At 45.0% G+C, this 19,577-nt stretch overlaps 1 long non-coding RNA gene across 2 annotated transcripts in view; it reads right to left on the bottom strand.

Moving 5' to 3' along the window:
• LOC142591192 (uncharacterized) overlaps positions 1 to 7,360 on the bottom strand; it is a 39,146-nt gene extending 31,786 nt beyond the window's left edge. For both annotated transcript variants that reach the window (XR_012830383.1, XR_012830384.1), the window contains exon 1: positions 6,528 to 7,360. This is a non-coding gene — a long non-coding RNA (uncharacterized LOC142591192). The remainder of the gene's footprint in view (positions 1 to 6,527) is intronic.
• Between the last annotated feature and the right edge of the window lie 12,217 nt (positions 7,361 to 19,577).

Raw genomic sequence — 19,577 nt, 5'->3', positions numbered from 1 at the left:
ACGAAAGCAGTCGAAGGTGTGAACAGTACAGTAGCGTCGGAGGCAACGGAACAGGATACAGGTGCCAGAACGGATGCGTGTGGAGGTATTTGGATTTCGTCAGTGAGGGAGAACTTGGTGCAGGAAAGCGAAACGTCATCAGATATGGCATTGCCAAGCGAAGAGAAAGCGACTTCTGCACGGGAGCAATCAATGACAGCTTGGTGACGGGAGAGAAAATCCCAACCTAAAATAATATCGTGGGAACAGTGGGGAAGAACGATGAACTCGACTGTGTAGAGCAGTCCTTGAATTTCAAGTGTGGCGGTGCACGCAGCCACCGGCTGGACGTGCTGTGCTGTGGCCGTGCGGTGTAAAGGACCGAAGAAGGGCGTCGTGACTTTTCGTATTGAGCGGCAAATTTTTTCGGCAATTACAGATATGGCGGCACCTGTATCAATGAGGGCGAGCACAGAGACACCTTCAACAGCGACATCAATAACGTTAGGCGGCGAAAGAAGAGGGCTTAAGCATTGCGGCGATGACGCAGTTCTTGCCTCAGGAACTGCGCCACTTAGTTTTCCGTGTCAGCAGGAGAGGGACGTCGATGCATCGGGGAGGGCGAGCGACGACGAGGAGAAGGAGAACGGCGGTCAGAAACTTGGCGAAAGCTTGGGCGGGGAAGGGGTAAATCGTGGTCATAAGCGTAAGGCAACGGATGGTCGTACGCGGCTGTGCGTGGGTCGTCACGTGGATGAAGTGGACGGCGGCGGCACAGGCGTGCAACGTGACCGGGAATACCGCACGAATAGCAGATGGGCCGATTGTCCGCTGTACTCCAGAGATTAATTACTCGATGGACTGGAGGTCGTGGCGGCGTGGGGGTAAAAACAGGGCTAGGCATCGGAGGCGGAGCCCTGAAGGTCGGTGGTCGTGGTCGTGCGACGGCGTCGGCGTAAGTGAATGGGGTGGTGAGTTGAGGCGCCCGTTCCAGAGGAAGGACCTCGGACACTTGTTCTTCTATAACGTGTCGTAGGTGTCGGACTAAGGGACGAACTTGACTCTGGTGGGTTTGAGATGAGGGAGAGCTGGCGAGCAACTTCTTCCCGGACGAAAGCCTTGATTTGCGAGAGGAGGGGGGCATCTGGAAAAGGAGAGGTCAAGCCGGACAACGATTGCTGATGGGGAACAGGACGGCGGGTGAGGAGGCGTTGACGGCGGAGCTCGTCATAGCTTTGGCACAGTTCAATAACTTGGGCAACAGTAGAGGGGCTCTTTGAAATGAACATATGAAACGCATCCTCGTCGATACCCTTCATGATATGCTTGATTTTATTGCCCTCAGACATGGATGCATCGACGCGTTTACAGAGGTCGATGACATCTTCGATGTAGCTGGTAAAGTTCTCACCAGGCTGCTGAGAGCGCGACTGCAGACGCTGTTCGGAACGAAGCTTTTGAACAGCAGGGCGGCCGAAGACCTCGCTGAACTTTGTCTTGAACACTGCCCAACTTGGGACTTCGCTTTCGTGGTTCCGAAACCACAAGTGGGCAATTCCGGTGAGGTAGAAAGGGAATGTGGTCAATTTCGTGATGTCATCCCATTTGTTGTTGCGACTGACGCGTTCGTATGATGACAGCCAGTCATCAACCTCGTGATCGTCAGTGCCGCTGAAGATAGGAGGGTCCCGCTGGCGGAACGTGCCGGGGCATACGGTAGACTGGGGAGCAGGTGGTGGTAAGCTCGTGGTGCTTTCGGTGGTCATGATGGCAGGGAGAGTCCGGCTGCGCAATTCCAGGATTGCAGGAGACCCAGCAAACCTCCACCAATTATGGCAAAGAAGTCCGACACGGCTGTGGACGACACGAAGGACGCGGACAAGAAGACGCAACAGCGTAGGCTTAGCCAGTCACACCAGGAACAGCGTCTAGCCCGAGCCCCACTTGAGTAGCGCTGGCGATCCGACTGTGGAGCTCGGCACGGCGCACTTCTTCTTCCTTACAAGGCTTTTAGTTATACGGACATATTTATTGAAGTTCCTTGCCGTGAGGTGAAAACCGACTAATAAGCATTTATATTTTCTGTATTATTGACACCTCCAGTTAATAGAAAGTTGCTGTGTTTTCAAGCCCCCTAATTTAAGAAGTACGTTCAGAAAAATAAATTGTGGCGGTAAATTTGTAATCGCACACACCACCCAAAGTCCTACTCCAGTTCGCAGTATTTACTCAATGAAGATGTAGCACGTCTATACTTTCAAGATGTAGTGATGTGAAGAGCAAGGCAGTTCCGAAAGAGTGAGTCACGAATATAACTCATAAAGGCGAGCTTGCGCTGGGAAAGAAAACACTAAAAGCACAACGATGGCTGCACGCAAAGTAGTGCTTTCTCTGAATGTGACCTACGGATTCGTTTCGGATCTACGGAGGCGCCGGTTCGTCAGATTGGAATGCTCATACATTGCAACGCAGTCTCGAGTCCTCTAATGTGACGAAAAATGAGCGCCTGTATTCGCTTCATGCACGCAATCTGATCAGATAACGCTCTCTCGCTACTGAATCTGTGACAACACATTGGATATTAGAAACACATGCAGGCGCGTCTTGATCTAACCGATAATTTTCGAGTGTGGTGAGACGCTAAAGAAAGCTCCCCCCTCCTGTCCCCCCCCTTCAAAAAAATAATGTACAATTGCTTTGAATATTAGCTCAATCAAATTGCTCGTTATAAAACGGGCTCTCAAGACTGCACAGCGGTGCCGACATACGAAAAATTTCCAATTACTGGTATTTATAAACCAGCATTTCGTGGTTCACTGTAGCCGTGTAGTCCAGGGGCCAGTTCCACAACGGTTCCACAAAGTTTCGAAATAGGTTGAATAAAGATATAAAAAGATCAAAAAGCGAATATTACAAGCGTGTATTTGACAACAATTGCTTGCGTGATAGCGGCAAAGTGTGGAGGATAATTAACGAGGTTTTAAACAAGAGCACTAAGGATGCCACGATTGACAACCTTGTTATACATAACAAAAAGGTTGGTGGAAAGGAACTAGCTAACCTTTTTAACGATTTCTTTGTTGAAATTGGCACCAGTACATACTGTCATGAAGCTGCTAATCATATTCCGAGATTATTCCACACAATGTACTTACTGCCTACATCCATCGCTGAAGTAAGAACATTATATCAGGAGCTTAAAAATAGCCGTAGCCGTGATGTAGATGATCTAGAAATCAAACCAATCAAATACGTCATAGATTTAATTGCGCCAGCGCTTACACACATATATAACGTCTCTCTTTCAACGGGGATTTTTCCAAACAACATGCAGGTAGCAAGAGTTTCAGTAATCTACAAGAATGGTGACAAAAATTGTTTAGGTAATTATCGCCCTGTGTCAATCTTGCCTGTATTCTCTAAGGGACTCGAGAAAGTGATTATATCTCGCATTGAGAAATTTACTAGAAAATATAACCTCTTAACGGACTACCAATTTGGTTTCAGAAAGGGACGCTGCACCGAGACAGCACTTCTAGCTCAGAAGGAAGAAATATTAAACAATTTTGAAAATAAGTTAATGACATTGGGTATACTCTTAGACTTTAGCAAAGCCTTCGATCGAGTCAACCATCCGATATTGTTACATAAATTAGAGCATTATGGGTTTCGTGGCACAACACTACAACTTATTAAATCTTACTTGAGTGCGCGCCATCAATACGTCGAACTAAATAAGCATAAATCTCACCTACGGTCTATTAAATTTTGAGTTCCACAGGGTAGTATACTGGGACCAATTCTCTTTCTTTTCTATATTAATGACATTGTAAAAATATATCAGGATTGTAGATATGTTATTTATGCCGATGATTGCTCGGTGCTCGTTAAGGGAAAAAACATTGATACTGTAAGACAAAAGGGAAGGGAGTTCTGTCACAACTTGCTGATTTGGTGCCAGAACAATAGGCTAATTCTTAATGAGTCAAAAACTAAGTGTGTGTTGTTTCGCACCCCAGGTACCTTAGAAAATATAGACGACCATATTGCTCTCGGGCCATTCAAAATTAAAATAGAGAAGTTTGTTAAAATTCTAGGTGTCATTTTTTCAGAAAACATGTCTTGGAATGAACATGTGAAAACTTTATTACCAAAATTAAGTAGAGCCGCCGGTGTATTAAGCCAGAACCGTCGCACTTTTCCAGTCAGCATTAAAAAGATGTTATATTTTGCCCTCTTTAACTCTCACTTACATTACTGCATGCTAATATGGGGAAACACGACAGCATTCAACTTGCAGAAACTCTTCCTTATTCAGAAAAAAGCACTTAGATCAATAGAAAATTCCTCGTTTTTAGAACACACAGAACCACTCTTTCACAAACATAAAATTCTAAAAATCCACGATATATACAAATACAAATTATTAAGAACCTATAAAAACGCCACATTAGGTAGGGCGGAACTATTCCAAGAATTATCAAATCTCAGGAAAAATACAATTTCCTACCCATTCCGATATCAACCGCCATACTACGTTCCCTCCTCGCGCACCCATTATGGGAAAGAAAAACTTGACTACGCCCTGGCAACTACACTAAATGAGCTAGACCGGAAAGGTGTGAACGTTCTGGCCCTTACTAACAAAACCTTATTTGACCTGTTTGTTTGACTTTATTGAAACTGCTTATGCTTCTAATTGTTCGCGTAGTTGTCATTTGTGATCGGACTGCCTGATCGTTTATTTGATGATATGTTTATATAACTGAATCAAGATAATAAATCGTCGTGTCACTGCTGTTGTACGGGTGGCTAGAGCTTAGTCAAGCTGCACAGATGCAGCTTTTTTCTCTGGCCCCCTATTTTCGCAGTAACAATGTATTGTCTGCGGCGAAAATAAAACTTGATTGATTGATTGATTGATTGATTGATTGATTGATTGATTGAAGTGCTTATTTGTGTTAACATTACCAGCCACTGGCGCCCACAATGTGTGAAACTTGGTATTGGCATCTTGGTTGACATGTGCGAGTGCACATCTTGGTTGTTTGAGCAGTCGCACTGCTATGGCCTTCGGCATTTCCCACTCGAAGTCGTCGTCTGCCTTCAAACAATGAATGAGTAGGCTGGTGACGTTGAAACATGCATTGACAAGGCGCCTGCAATTTGCACACAAAAAATATGCGTACTAGCTTTTTGGTAGCACCTGCAGAAAGTTCACAATGACAGCAGACTGGAGAATCAAAGCGGAATCAAGACATGTCATAATGAGGAACGGCTTAAGTTTTCGTTAGCAAGATGACATTTATATCTGTAAGCTGAGTCTATCAACTTCGAGATTCATCAATAGGATTACAACAATCTATTACATTCCCAGCTTCAGAGTGAACGCCACATGAGTTGGGGCTCACGACGATCAATCCGCGCAAGCCGGTCGTCGAAGGATGAGGCCAAATAGGCCAGGTAGACTAAAGGGTTCGTCATTTCAAGCAAGCCAATACCACGTCCTTTACCCGCGGGAAAATTACGGGTGCCGAACGGACCAAAGCGCACGACCGTCAACTTATACAGGCTGTCGGATGTAATAAATGCATTCTGCTCTCGATCGCTCTCGTCGACAATAGTTTGCCAGTAATCAGCCTGCATATTCATGGACAAAAATACTTGGCATTCCAGAGATGTTCCAATGCATCGCCTATGTGACGGAGGAACGATACGTCTGTCGTGATTTTATGCAGGCGGCAACAATCCACGCCCAAACGCCATCCATCACTAACACTTCTGGAGATGCCCACAAACTGTTAGACACCTGGATCATTACATTGTGTAGCATATCATTCACTTGTTGCTTTATTGCCTCTCGCTCTCGAACGCAAGCGGCTACACAAATGAAACAGGTGGCCAAATGTATGTTTAATCTGCCTCGCCTTCACTTCATTACACTCGGTCATGCACCAGAAGATTGATCTGGCGATTGGGAGGGCACGATAGTAATAGAAAATCATAAATGGCAAGACTTGGGAGTGATAACAGTGTGAGGCCATTAGGTTCAGGATCACCCAAAAAAAGGATAAAGGCACTACGCAGAAATGCAAACACAGGTCAGACTTCTATTCGACAAAAATAATACTTAGTACACAGAAAATGTACACGTACTACGTAGTTCCTAAACTACATTCCAGAGGGTGCGTGGATATATGCGAATTAGTCATTGGGAAGCATGCAGCCTACAGTTCCTGTAGAAGCAGGTGTGACCGTGTGGGAGACGTCGGGGAATTGGCGCCAGACAGCATGACCATACGGCAGGCGTTGTCTGGCAGCCTAGAGCTCAGGTGGCCCTGTGCCATGGTCGATGAATGGGAGCCTCTTCACACCCGGTTTTCTGAAGGTGGAGTTATGCTTGGGAGCACAAAGCTCATCGTGTCAGGCCCACAGCCAGCGAGATAATGCTGGTTCCACTCTCCAGAACGCTCTTCAGGAAGGCTCAGGAGTGCCAGCCCTCCTGGGCCAGTTCTTGAGCGAGAAAAGCGACCGATGTAGACGCTCACCTTGTGACAGCGTTGGTTCGGGTGCTGGGGTAGTCACGTGAGTGGCGGCTGTTCCTAGGGTCCGGACAGCCAGCGAGGAAGCTCTGCCTTCGAACGCCGAATCTCGCACACTGTACGCGACACGGGCCATGCTCTCTCGAGCCATGCTTCCCGAGTCGCCACTACCGCGGCTCACAAATCTGTTTCCTCTTCGCCACCGCACGAAGCACTGTCATAACTTATTTCGCGTTCTTATTTTGCACTCCCACGTACCATGTGGTACTACAAATAGGTCCTTAACGTCTTCCGATGCGCAACCACCTTGTGTGGAGTTAGGTTATTAGTATTGCAATGGTCTAAATTCCCGCCGATGGTAATCTTGTCGCAGTTGTTAAAAAGGGGCAGGGAATCACGGATATTGAAACCCGTCTGTTTCACTGCACGATGCCCGTTGCTCTGGGCTCAGTCTGTCACAGTACGTCGATGTGGTATAGCAGGCGTCATGGATAACGACGGAGTTACTTTTCATGACAGTGAGTGACGCTACTTGCGCTTTCGTCTCATTGCAGTTTTCAGTCCTCAGCTTTCCGAGGTGCTCAACCTGGCCATTCTGGAAAACACGCCGCATGTAGAGGGTATGTTCTGGTAGGGATGCGTACCTTTGGCCTTCTTCGACTGGCCTTCGATGTGCATTGCGAAAGTAGATTACAGTAGAAGAAGAATAGAAGAAAGTAGATTTTCAAGGCTCGAAACAGGTGGCAGCGGGGTCCACGCTGAAACCGACGCTTAGTTGCGCTTCTTGTCTTTTTTGCGTCGCTTGAGTTCTAGCCCTTGGGGTCTCTTGCCGTCTCCTTCGATTGTCTCTTGTGCCTCTTGCAGGTGTAGAAAAATTTGCGGGGGGTATATGATGATCTACGGTAAGAAAAACATTCAAGTTCTGACAAATGTCATTCATTTTGTATTGTGGTGGTAGCGCCTGTTGTATGAGGATTATTGACGCCTAATAAATTTCCTGCGAGAAAGTTTTCCCAGAACGAAGCGATCAAGACCTTTGTGAAGTAATGTGGATATCAACACTTCATTTTATGTGAGTGATCTACCAGTAAAGATATCCTGGCGTTGTGGCCTTTGTCAAAGATGCGAATGAGCATTTTGTACCAACGGCCTAAATGGAAAGTAAAGCTGAACGTAGCAAGGAAAACTTACTGACCTCTGATTTCCGTGAGCGACTTAATGCAGACAGGTCTTAAAGTGGCAGTATTAGTATTGTAAATGTGGTAATGTTAAGGCTAAAACTTCCACGTCGAAGATGATGCGTTAGCTCGAAACCAAGTTTACGTTAGCTTAAGGTAATGTATGCACTTGCATCGAAATATGAATTCTACGATGGCTACTCCGATGTGCGTTTTTACATGAATGTTCTCTGTTAGGTACCGGCGGGCACAAGCTTTAACGAGAGCGATGAACTGTTGACACCTATGCAATAAACAGCTGCGGATATATTTACCTGTGTACGGTGGATTACGTAACGTTATGTCTCCAACCAGGATTTAGTCCTACATTCTGCAGGCCTTTCAAATCTTCACTGGCTTGCCGCTAATAAGACACTCGCAAACACGTGACGTGGTTAGTGTGGGTGCCAATCAGCAGGTCATTGAGGTATTGTCATGTCTGATATTTCCAAGTTTAGGTTAGATGTAGGCAATGTTTGTACCTGCATCGATGGTGGCATTCGGCAATGGTTACTTCGATGTGTGCTTTCGTATGAATTTTCCCTATTAGGAACTAGCGGGCACAAGCTATAACGAGAGCGATGAACTATTGACACCTATGCAATAAGCGGCTGCAGAAAGATTTCTCTCTGTAAGACGGATTACGGAACGTTGGGTCTCAACCAAGGAACTTGTTCTGCATACAGCAGGCCTTTCTAAGGTTTGCTGGTTTACCAGCAATAGGACACTCGCGAACACGTGAGGTGCTTTGGTGCGGTACAGATCAGCAGCTCAGTGAGAGATTATCATGTGATTTTTCCAAGAGCTGTTTTTATGGGGTTAAAGGTAACTAAATGCGGTGATTATGCAGAGAGCACGAACAGAATGACATAAACCTTGTGTTCTCTTCTACAAAGATTACCGATCAGATAGCCGTGGAAAAGGTCATTCAGGGTTCGTGTCACTCTCGCTTGGCACACTCGCTTTAGAATTAATGGGGCCCGCTTCGACATTGGAATTCGATTCCACGTAGACGACTTTTTAACTCGTGTACCTCTCAACCTGTCGTGAATGTTTTTATAAACATTTCTAATCTAGGACCACTTTCATTCAGAACAGGCCGAAAGCCAATGTATCTGGAGCAGCCTCGAAGATCAGTGCAAACGCCTTTCCATCAGTTTGAAAGCTTTAGGTGGTTCGCGGAGTCATCGTCTAAAACCCGAATGCTTTGCTGTATTCTGCTGTGTTTGAAAGCTGCGCTACGTTTCGAAAACGATGCTGAGAGCATATATTGAAGACACTTTAAAACTGTGCCATGATTTTCTTTTCCTTGCCGTCGCTTCTATGGGATCTCACGCTGCATATCATTAAATGGTATGTGTAAGTGTATATCAAAATTTTATTGGTTTGCTTCCGATTCTTGTGTGTTGCAAAATGGTGAAAGAGGAGGTTTCTTTCCTAATCTGTCCGGCCTGTTTTCCCAAGGTCTTACAGCTGCACTCTAGCCATCATAAAGACAACCATTTAGGAGTTCATCTTGCGTCGTCACGAGGGTGTCTTGTCCGTGACGCTGGACAGGTACCCCGACCCGCCGACGTTGCTTAGTGGCTATGGTGTTGGGCTGCTAAGCGCGAGATTGCGGGATGGAGTCCCAGCCACGGCGGCAGCATTTCGATAGGATGGAAATGCGAATACACCCGCGTACTTGGATTTAGGTGCACGTTGAAGAATTCCAGGGGGTGCAAATTTATGGAGTCACACCCCCCCCTAACGATCATCCTAACGATCATTTCCTATCGATCAATTCCTAACGATCATCATATTAGATGATCGTAAGGAATTGTTAACCCGAACGCAAAAGAGGTTTTTCAACCGTCAACTATATGAGGGCTGTCTGACATTGGCTGTCTGATATCATGACCATTGTAAAGAAGCTAACAGCGGGGGAGTACCGAAGTCAGCCACCTAACATAAAGATGCATGACGTTCTTGAATGCCTATTGGATGAATTCAGCAAGGTATAAACCAAGTTGGCAGCTTGTTGAACCTGCAATTGACGTCAATGAAAGACAATATCTTCTCGTGAGACTTCGAGAATATGCGATCGGTCATACACGTACAGTAACTACGAGGGTATAGTCGGTGCCAACGCGGCAGAGAGATCGTTTTTCCAGCGAAACGCGTAGTGTTTTCTTTTGTGCTCAATACGGTACAAGTAACGCATGTAAAGAGTGAAAGCATTAGTTTTTAGATATGCAAAACTTAGGTAAAAATTATGCGGATATAATCCGAACAGTTGGCACCCAGGGGCTAAAGTAGCAGGTGCAGAAACCCTCGTCAGTCGGTCGTTTTGTTAACATTAGTGTGAAATCTCCGATTGCTTCAGCAGGCACCAATTTGCAAATTTTTTCTTATAATATTTATTTCTTTTTGCTTGCGTTTGATTGCGTATGTCGTGGAAGCTTTTCCGTCACTTAGATCTAAAAAGGCAAGACGACACGAAAGATTGCGTCATCACTTCTGCCGGACTGACACGGGCATCGAATCGTTGGGTCCTATGTTTGTGTAAACTTAAATCGTGCGCTCAAAAGTGCTGCGGAGTATATACAGAACAGCGGTGTAATAGTATTGTAGAGAAAAAAGAAAAAAATGTGTGTGAGATTCAACGTTGCTTGAACCTAGTTAGGCAAGCGAAAGCAGTGTTGAGCATGGTTATACACGCTTCTTCAGTGCTTCTCGGCGAGCACGAGAACTTGCGTAGTGGAGCAGTCTACGTAAGTTACGTACCCTGTTCCACTACGCAAGTTCTTATGTTTTACGTCCATACCATGCCAACGGGCGTAGAAGTGACCGCATTTTCGCTCCAGTTTTATGTTTAATTAGGCGCAGTTGACGTTTTGAAATATTCGAGAACTATTAGAAAAATATTCGCATATACATATACTGACTATTCGTTTCGAAGACCGAATCGAATAGGACACCATTCGATTCCTTACTCGAAAGTTTTGAGTATTCGTGCACGCTGAGTCAAAGTATAGAAGCTGTTGTTCTCCCTAACGTGACATGCCGTGTGCGTGTGTTTACTCTCCGTCGGACGATATTTAGCCTTTTAAACGCTCGCCTGGTCCCGTGGTACACAGCGGCGATGCTGGAGCCAGCACAGCTGTGAAGCCTCTCCGAAGCGGATCACGTGATGTGACGTCACACCTTCACAGGTGCGAGCAGGCGGCTGAAGGCCAAACGCGCGCAGAGATTGACCTTGAGATTTGCACCTCCAGGATCAGAGCTTTCGCTTGAAAAGTAGTTATACATATGACCTGAAGATGCATTAGACCTGGGTGCCGAGCGGCCTTGAGGACGTGTTGCTTGCTCTCATTTGCTATTCTAAGTTCCCAGTGAGGAATCTAAGTGGGGTAAATGTATTCTCGAATTCACCGACACTGCGGAAAAACAAAATAAGGAGATAAAATAACAGAATACATCAGGGAAAAATGTACTTTGCGACGGGAAATCGAGCAATGGACCACAGCATGGCATGCAGACACGTTATCTCAGCGCTGCCACTGAAGTATTTCTTTTTCTTGATTACATGGGAGAAAAGCATTGAGAAAAACAAAGCAATACAGAAATTTAAGGTCACGGAAAACACATGACAATGTGGTAAGCGCTGCCTCAAACATATTATAGTCTTTGCCGAATTTTTTTGTCATTTTGATAGCCAATGCTTCTGCAAGTTGCGTTCACTTTGCTGAAACCTTTGGTCCGGTAACGTAGCTACCATGTTGAGTCACTTTTAAACGCCTCTTTCGGTAGAATACCGAGCACTCGCTGCGCTTGAATGTATTGCTGCAGAAATGCGCCACCCGCATTATTCGTCCCTCTCCTTTCTTCAGCTTTCCAGCTAGCAGAGCTGGTGCTAGGAAATTATACGTATATAATAAGCAGGTCTGCATGTATTTTCACCACTGTATTACGAAAGCAGCGCCAAGCTTCGCTGAATAAGGTTGCGAAAGAGTGCTCTACTGACGCGTCCGCTTTTCCGCCGTATCTACAAGGCGAGAAACTAGATTGTTTGCACCGATGTCCAACGTAGATTTAGATACATTCAATCTATGATGCATTTTAGAAATAACCCATGGTGTTGTCTTAAAATTCCGCGCTAAAAAGACACGGGGGAAGCTGAACCTACGTGCGAGTCAGTGTCAATCAAATCTTTCTTAATGTTTGCTGTAATGCCAAGCAAGTAATGGAAACGTAGCGCTCTTTACAAGACCGACAAAATATACGTAGCCGAATTGTTAACGACGCAAGTGCAATTCATTGTTTAACCAAAGTTTATACGGCGAAGCAAGTATGCCATAATGGCGGAAACGTTTCAGCCAAGAATGCGGAAGCTTAGGCGAGTTGGTGCTTCACTATCGACATGTTTGCACAGCGCAAAACACGAGGACTGAAGGAACAACACGATACAGGCGCTGACTTGAGCTGATGTTTATTTTCGAAATCGCCAGAACTACATACACGAGAAAACGTAATAAAAAACAACTTTTGCATTAAGTCCCATGTGAACCCCTATTCCGTCACAAAGAGATACTTGATTTCGTTTTTTTTGTGAGGGCAATAGATGGCATGTTGATGCAAAGGTCGCCCAACCGCTGTATCTCGTCATCCTCTAGGATTTCACGTGTAAGCTGTTCTCGGTGTTTGGAAATTATGACGCAGTTTTCAAATTCAGGGTCACGATGGCAGTCTCTGCAATGAATGCTAAGGTGACCTTGCACGGCGGTATAAATATTGTAGAAATGAACACATTTACATTAAGAAAACCGGTGTGTGCATTGGTTCATGCATAGCATCAATTTTAAGCGACATTTTTCTCGCTTACTATGACGGACTTATTGCTAGCCGCATTGATAACACCCTGGTTGTAAAAGTTTTCCCTGTTGTGGATGACTTCTGTTACTTTTTGTGTGTGAAGGTCGAGGTCTTTAGCCTGCTGTTCAGATGCACTTTGGCTATTCAACGAGTGTTTGTGGCCACTTGTCCTGACGCATCAACTACCGGTTGATGACTCGTTAAGGTTTTTAGATTGCGACTTAGTATCTCTACAGATCACTTGTGCTGTGTTACTGCACAAGATTTCGCACTGATTGAGGAAGATGGGCAGTAAAGTAGATGTTAAAGTTGTTTTTTTGTGCCCCGGAAAAACTATCAGTGCTCTGTGGGCATGTGAATGCTCATGCCAAACAACGAAATATTTGCCATACTAACCATAGGAAGCGGTTTGGAGCATGCGTCCTAGGTGCGGTTTACATAATTCCCTTGACTTGCGGAAAGAAATACGTTGGCCAAACAGGCAGATGGTTAAATGAGCGAATGAAAGAGAATTTTCGCAATGTTTATACCGCCGTGCAAGGTCACATACAGAGACTGCCATTGCAACCCTGAATATAAAAACGTCATAATTTTAAAAACACCTACAACACCTTACTGGTGAAATTGGAGGCTGACAAGATACAGCGGCTGGGCGACCTTTGCATCAGCATGTCGTCTATTGCCCTCACAAAAAACGAAATCAAGTACCTGACTGTAATTTAATAGGGGTTCACGTGTGACTTAATGCAAAAGTTATTTTTCATTACTTTTGCTCATGTATATAGTTCTGGAGATTTCGCAAATAAAGACCAGTTGAAGTCAGCTCCTGTGTTGTGTTCTTCCTTCAGTCCTCGTCTTTTGAGCTGTGCAAATATGTCGATATTCAATCCAGAAGCGGTCTCTATTTCCGAGCGACACACATTCTCAGGATAAACACACATTTCTTTTTATATTGCGCAATATGTTGCGTAATCATCGATGCGATTAAAAATAACCATTTTACACTGCTGTTCTGGCCTCATGAAATGACTGCAGGGGATATAGCCTGCCGATTGTGAGGCCACGCTCATGATCGAAAATCATAAATGACAAGACTTGGGAAAGATAATGGTGTGATGGACATTAGGTTCAGGTAACCCCAAAAAAGGATAAAGGCAGTACGCAGAAGTACAAACACACGTCAGACTTCTATTAACGCTCCTAATAATTAGCACATAGAGAATGTACACACACGCAGTTCCTGAAGTACATTCCAGAAACTGCCCTGATATATGCGAATTAGTCAAAGGGGAGCATGCAACCTACAGTTCCTGTAGAAGCAGGTGTCACTGTGTCGAAGACGTCGCGGAACTGGCGTCGGAGTGGAGGGCCATATGGGAGGCATTGTTTTGCCGGGTAGAGCTCTGGCCCTGCACTGTGGTCGATGAATGGGAGCCTCTACGTACCCGGTTTTCTGAGGGCGGAGTTATGCTTGCGAGCACGCAACAGCAGCCCATCGTGTCAGGCCCAGAGCTAGCGATCTAGCTCTGGTTCCGTTCTCCCGAACGCTCGTTCAGCAAGGCTCAGGAGTGCCAGCGCTCCTGGACCAGTTCGTCAGCGAGAAAAGCGACCGAGGTGGTCGCTCAGCTTGTGAGAGCGTTGGTTTGAGTGTTGGCGTAGTGACGTTGGTGGCGGTTGCTCCTATGGGCCGCACACCCAGCGAGGAAGCTCTGCCTTCGAACGCCGAATATCGTACGCTATGCGCGACACGGGGCATGCTCTCTCTAGCACCGTGCTCTCTAGCCACGTTTCCCGAGGCGCCACTGCCACCACTCACAAATCTGTTTCCTCTTCGCCACCGCATGGCGAACGGTCATAATTTGTTTCGCGTTCTTTTTTTTCACTCCCAAGTACCTTATATTGTTACAAATAGGCCGTTAACGTCTTCCAATGCGCAACCACCTTGTGTGAAGTTGGGTAATTAGTGCTGCGCTCTTGTGGAAACTCTCGCCGATGGTTATCTCGTCGCAGTTGCTAAAACGGGGCGGGCAATCTCGGGCAATGAACCGCGTCTGTCTCACTGAAGGATGTCGGTTGCACGGACCGCGATATGTCATTGCACGTGGGTTTGGTTTCGGAGGCCTTACGGAAAACAATGGGGTGACTTTTTTTGTTAGTGAGCAGCGCGACTTGCGCCTTCGCTTTGTTGCAGTTGTGAGTCCGAAGCTGTCCCAATTGCTCAACCTGACCATTCTGGAGAACACGCCGCGTGGAGACGGTAATCCTGGTAAGAAGCCGTACCATTCGCCTTGGAGGACCAGCCTTCCATGTGCATTTCGAGCATAGCTAATAGTAGAAGAAGTAGAAAGTTGAAGACAGTCGAAGACAGTCGCAGGTTTTGAAGCTTCGAGAGAGGTGACAGTGGGGCCCTCGGCAAAACCGGTGGTTTGTTGCCCTTCTGTTCTTTTCTGCGTCTCTTGCTGTCTCTTGCCGTGTCCTGCAATGATCTGTTGTGCCTATTGCAGCTGTATAAAAGTTTTCTATGGTGAGAAAAACATTCAAGTTCGCATAAATGTCATTCATTTTGTTTTATAGTGGCAGCGGCGGGTGTATGAAGATCTTTGATCCCAGTAAATTTTCTGGAAAAAAGCTTTCCCAGAATGAAACGATGAAGATCCTTGTGAACAATGCGGATATGCAGGCTTCATTTCAAATAAATCATGTACCACTGATGTATCCCCGGTGTATTTCCTTTTGTCAAACATGCGAATGGGCATTTTCTATAAACGGCCTAAACGGGAAATAAAGCTACTTAATAAAGACAGGTCTTAAAGTGGCAGTATTGGCACTGTAATCATGGTATTGTTACGGCTACAGCTTCCACGTCGAAGACGATGCGCGAGCTCGAAATCAAGTTCAGGTTAGATTCAGGCAATGTTTGCACCTGCATGGATGCACGAATTCTGCGATGGCTACTTTGATATGCAGTTTTGTATGAATCTTCGCTATTAGGAGTCGGCGGGCACAAGTTATAATGAGAGCGCTGGACGATTGACACGGCTGCGGAAATATTTCTTTCTATATGGCGCATTACGTATGGTTAAGTTTCAAACCAGGACCTCAAACCAGGACCTTGTTCTATATACTGCAAGCCTTTCTAAGCTTCGGTGGTTTACCAGTAATAGGACACTCGCAAACACATGACGAGCTTTGCTGTAGTACATATTAGCAGGTCACTGAGGGAATATCAAGTCTGATTTTTCCAAGAGCTGCTTTTATGGGATTACAACTAACAGCATTTGACCATCCTAGATCGATGTTTTCCTCTCTTACCTAGCGTTGTTAAATTTCCGGAAAGATAGAACAGGTGCTTTTCTGTGTGCTTTGCCTAAAAATTTTCAAACAACCTAAAGCTCCAGTAAGCATGGGTTATATTTATTATTGGAGCCATAAAAGATAACTGATATGAAATAAATGCGGTGCTTACGCACGCACAGAGCAGGGATAGAATGACATAAAACTTGGGTTCTCTTCTACAAAGATTACTGATCAGATAACTCAGAAAAAGGCAACTCAGGGTTCGTGTCCCTCTCGCTGGACACATTCGCTTTAGAATTATGGGGCCCTCTTCAACATTGGAATTCGATTGCGCGTAGACGACTTTTCGAACATGTGTATATCTCAATCTGTATTGAAACTTTTTATCAACATTTCCAAACGAAAACCACTTTCATTCGGAACTTGTTGAACGCGAATGCATCTGGAGCAACGTCGAAGTTAAGGGTGTCAGCGGTTTATCAGTGCACATGCTTTGCCGTCAGGTTCAAAGCTTTATATGGTTCGCGGAGTCCCAGGTAACAGTCATGGACCAAAACCCAGAGGTTCTGTACACCGCTGTGGTGGAAAGCTACGATACATTTCGAAAACGATGATGAGAGCATATACTTAAGACACTTTAAAACTGTTCCGTGTTTTTCTTGTCCTTGGCGTCGCTTCTCTAGGATCGCATGCTGCATATCATTAGATATTATGTATAACTGTATATACAAATTTTATTCGTTTGCTTCCGATTCTTGTGTGTTCCAAAGTGGTGAAAGAGAACGTTTCTTTCCGAATCGATCCGGCCTGTTTTCCCAAGGTCTTACATTTGTACTCTAGCCAAGATAAAGAAAGCCACTTAGGCGTGCATTTTCTGTCGGCACGAGGGCGTCTTGTCCGTGTCGTTGGACAGGACCTCCGAGCCACCGCGGTTGCTTAGTAGCTATGGTGTTGGGCTGCTAAGCCCGACTTTGCGGGACCGAATCCCCGCAGCGGCAGCCGCATTTCGATAGGTGCGAAACGTGCTGGTAGTATCTTCAGCAGTACCCTAAGTGCAATTGTGGCCCTACAACGACTCTCTTGAATCGCAACGCCATATCAGCGCATTTAGTCTGATAAATATTCTCTTAGTCAGGCAGATATATTTCGTCTGCCAGATATTAGTCGCCCCTGCGTCTCGCGATTTAACATTGGAATAAGTTACCAAATGAATTCATATCTGGTCTAAGTCATGATGATTTCTTAGCAAAACTAAAACACAATTTCAACATACACACGTAGAGTTTGCTTGCGCAAATGGCTTTGCTCTAGGTTATCAGTGATTTTCTGGCACTGATTATAATTTTTCCCGGTCGTGTTCTTCTTTTATGGTTACATGCTGTACCTGGGGGTATGTGTACCTATTTTAACAAGCATTTTCCATTTGAACTGCGCGTTGTAAATGCTTATTGAATAACGCATTTTAATGGCTACAGGTGCCTTTAAGGTTTAGGGTGCAGCGTTGTTGTGCTTTTAGCATTTTTGCTTGTGTCCTCTTTTGTTATCTTAAGATGTCTTATCTGTTTCAATGCGTGTACTATATTTGTCATCGATTTATATTAACTCCCTTTTATAATGGCCGCATGGGCCTTTATGCTAGTTGAAGAAAAAATAATTGTTTGTATTTTTGTGATGTCGATTTCAAACCAGTTGCTTCCTCAGAGGAAGTACTGTAGCAGTCTCTGGAATGCATAGTTGATCTTGCTGATGAATATATTCAAAACGCGTACAAAAGACTAACAAAATAATAGATGATCGTCAGCGATTGTTAACCCAAGCACAAAAGAGCTTTTTCAACCGTCATCAATATGAGGGCTGTCTGACATTGGCTGTCTGACATCATGACCTTTCTAAAGAAGCTAACAGTGGGGGAGTACCGAAGTCAGCCACCTAACGTAAAAATGCATGACGTGCTTGAATGCCTATTTGGACGGATTCAACAATGTATAAACAAAGTTGGCAGGTGGTTGAACCTCCAGTTGACGTCAATGAAAGGCAATATCTTCCCGAGTGACTACGAAAATATGCGATCGGGAAGACACGTACAGTAGCTACGAAGGTATAGTCGGTGCCAACGCGGCAGAGAGATCGTTTCTTTAGCGAAACGCGTGGTGTTTTTCTTTATGCGCTCAATACGGTATAAGTAACCCATGTAAATCGTGAAAGAATTAGTTTTTTAGAAATGCCAAAATTATTAAAAATTCTGCAGATATAATCCGAACAGTTGGCACCCCGTTGCTAAAGTAACAGGTGCACAAACACTCGTCAGTTGGTCGTTTTGTTAACGTTGGTGTAAAATCTCAGATTACTACAGTGGATACTAATTTGCAAACTTTTTCTTATAATGTTACTTTCTTTTTGCTTGCGTTTGATTACGCACGCCGTGGTAGCTTTTCCGTCACTTAGACCTGAAAAGGGAAAACGACACGAAAGATTGCGTCATCACTTCTGCCGGACTGACACGGGCATCGAGTCGTCGGGTGTCATCTTTGTGTAAGCTTAAATGTTGCGCGTCACTCATCAGTGCTGTGGAATACATACTAAACAGCGGTGTAAATTTATTGTAGAAGAACGTTTACGTTTCCGAAGACGATGCTGAGAGCATATATTGAAGACACTTGAAAACTTTGCCGTGGTTTTCTTTTCCTTGCCCTCGCTTCTATAGGATCGCATGCTGCATATAATTAAATTGTGTATGTAAGTATATACAGAAATTTTATTGGTTTGCTTCCTATCCTTGTGTGTTGCGAACTGGTGAAAGAGAAGGTATCTTTCCGAATCTATCCGGCCTGTTTTGCCAGGGTCTTACATCTGTACTCTAGCCAACATAAAGACAATCACTCAGGAGTTCATCTTACGTCGGCACGAGGGTGTCTTGTCCCTGGCGTTGGACAGGACCCCGGACCCGCCGTAGTTGCTTAGTGGCTCTGGTGTTCGGCTGCTAAGCGCGAGGCTGCGGGATCGAATCCCAGCCACAGCGGCCGCATTTCGATAGGAGCAAAATGCGAAAGCACCCGCGCATTTAGATTTAGGCGCACGTTGAAGAACCCCAGGTGGTGCAAACTTCTGGAGTCCCCCATTACGACGGTTCTCATATCAGATCGTGGTTTTCGTACGCAAAACCCCATAGTTTTATTTTTTTACCAGGACCTGGCCCATATTGTGCAGGTCATTTGTGCTCCTAGCTTCTTGTGGACTAACAAGTGCAATGCTGCCTCTACAACTCTTCTAGCGCATTGCGACGCCATATCGGCGCATTTAGTCGGCTAAGTATTGGCTTAGTCTGCCAGGTATTGCTCGCCTCACTTTCTCGCGATAGAACACTGGAATAAGTTATCAATTGAAATCGTATCTGCTCTAAGTCATGATGATTTCACTAGCAAAACTAAAACAGTATTTCAACATGCACACGTAGGATTTGCTTGCTCAATCGATCAAGACGTCAGTGTGTGCTTTTGATTTCTTTCTTGTTTTTAGTTTTTTTCCTCACCATATTTTGATGTTCAATGATGTTCATATCTGATGTGCAAATGGCTTTGTTTTGGTTTAGCACCAAGTTTCTTGCGCTGCTTAAGATTTTTCCTGGTAGTGTTCTTCTTTTATGGTTACTCGCAGTATCTGCTGGTATGTGTACCTATATTAACAAGAA

Source organism: Dermacentor variabilis, chromosome 8 (genome assembly GCF_050947875.1).
Source record: "Dermacentor variabilis isolate Ectoservices chromosome 8, ASM5094787v1, whole genome shotgun sequence".
Classification (NCBI taxonomy): domain Eukaryota; kingdom Metazoa; phylum Arthropoda; class Arachnida; order Ixodida; family Ixodidae; genus Dermacentor; species Dermacentor variabilis.
The sequence above is the reverse complement of the archived record's forward strand: the minus strand, read 5'-3'. Positions and strand labels throughout refer to the sequence as shown.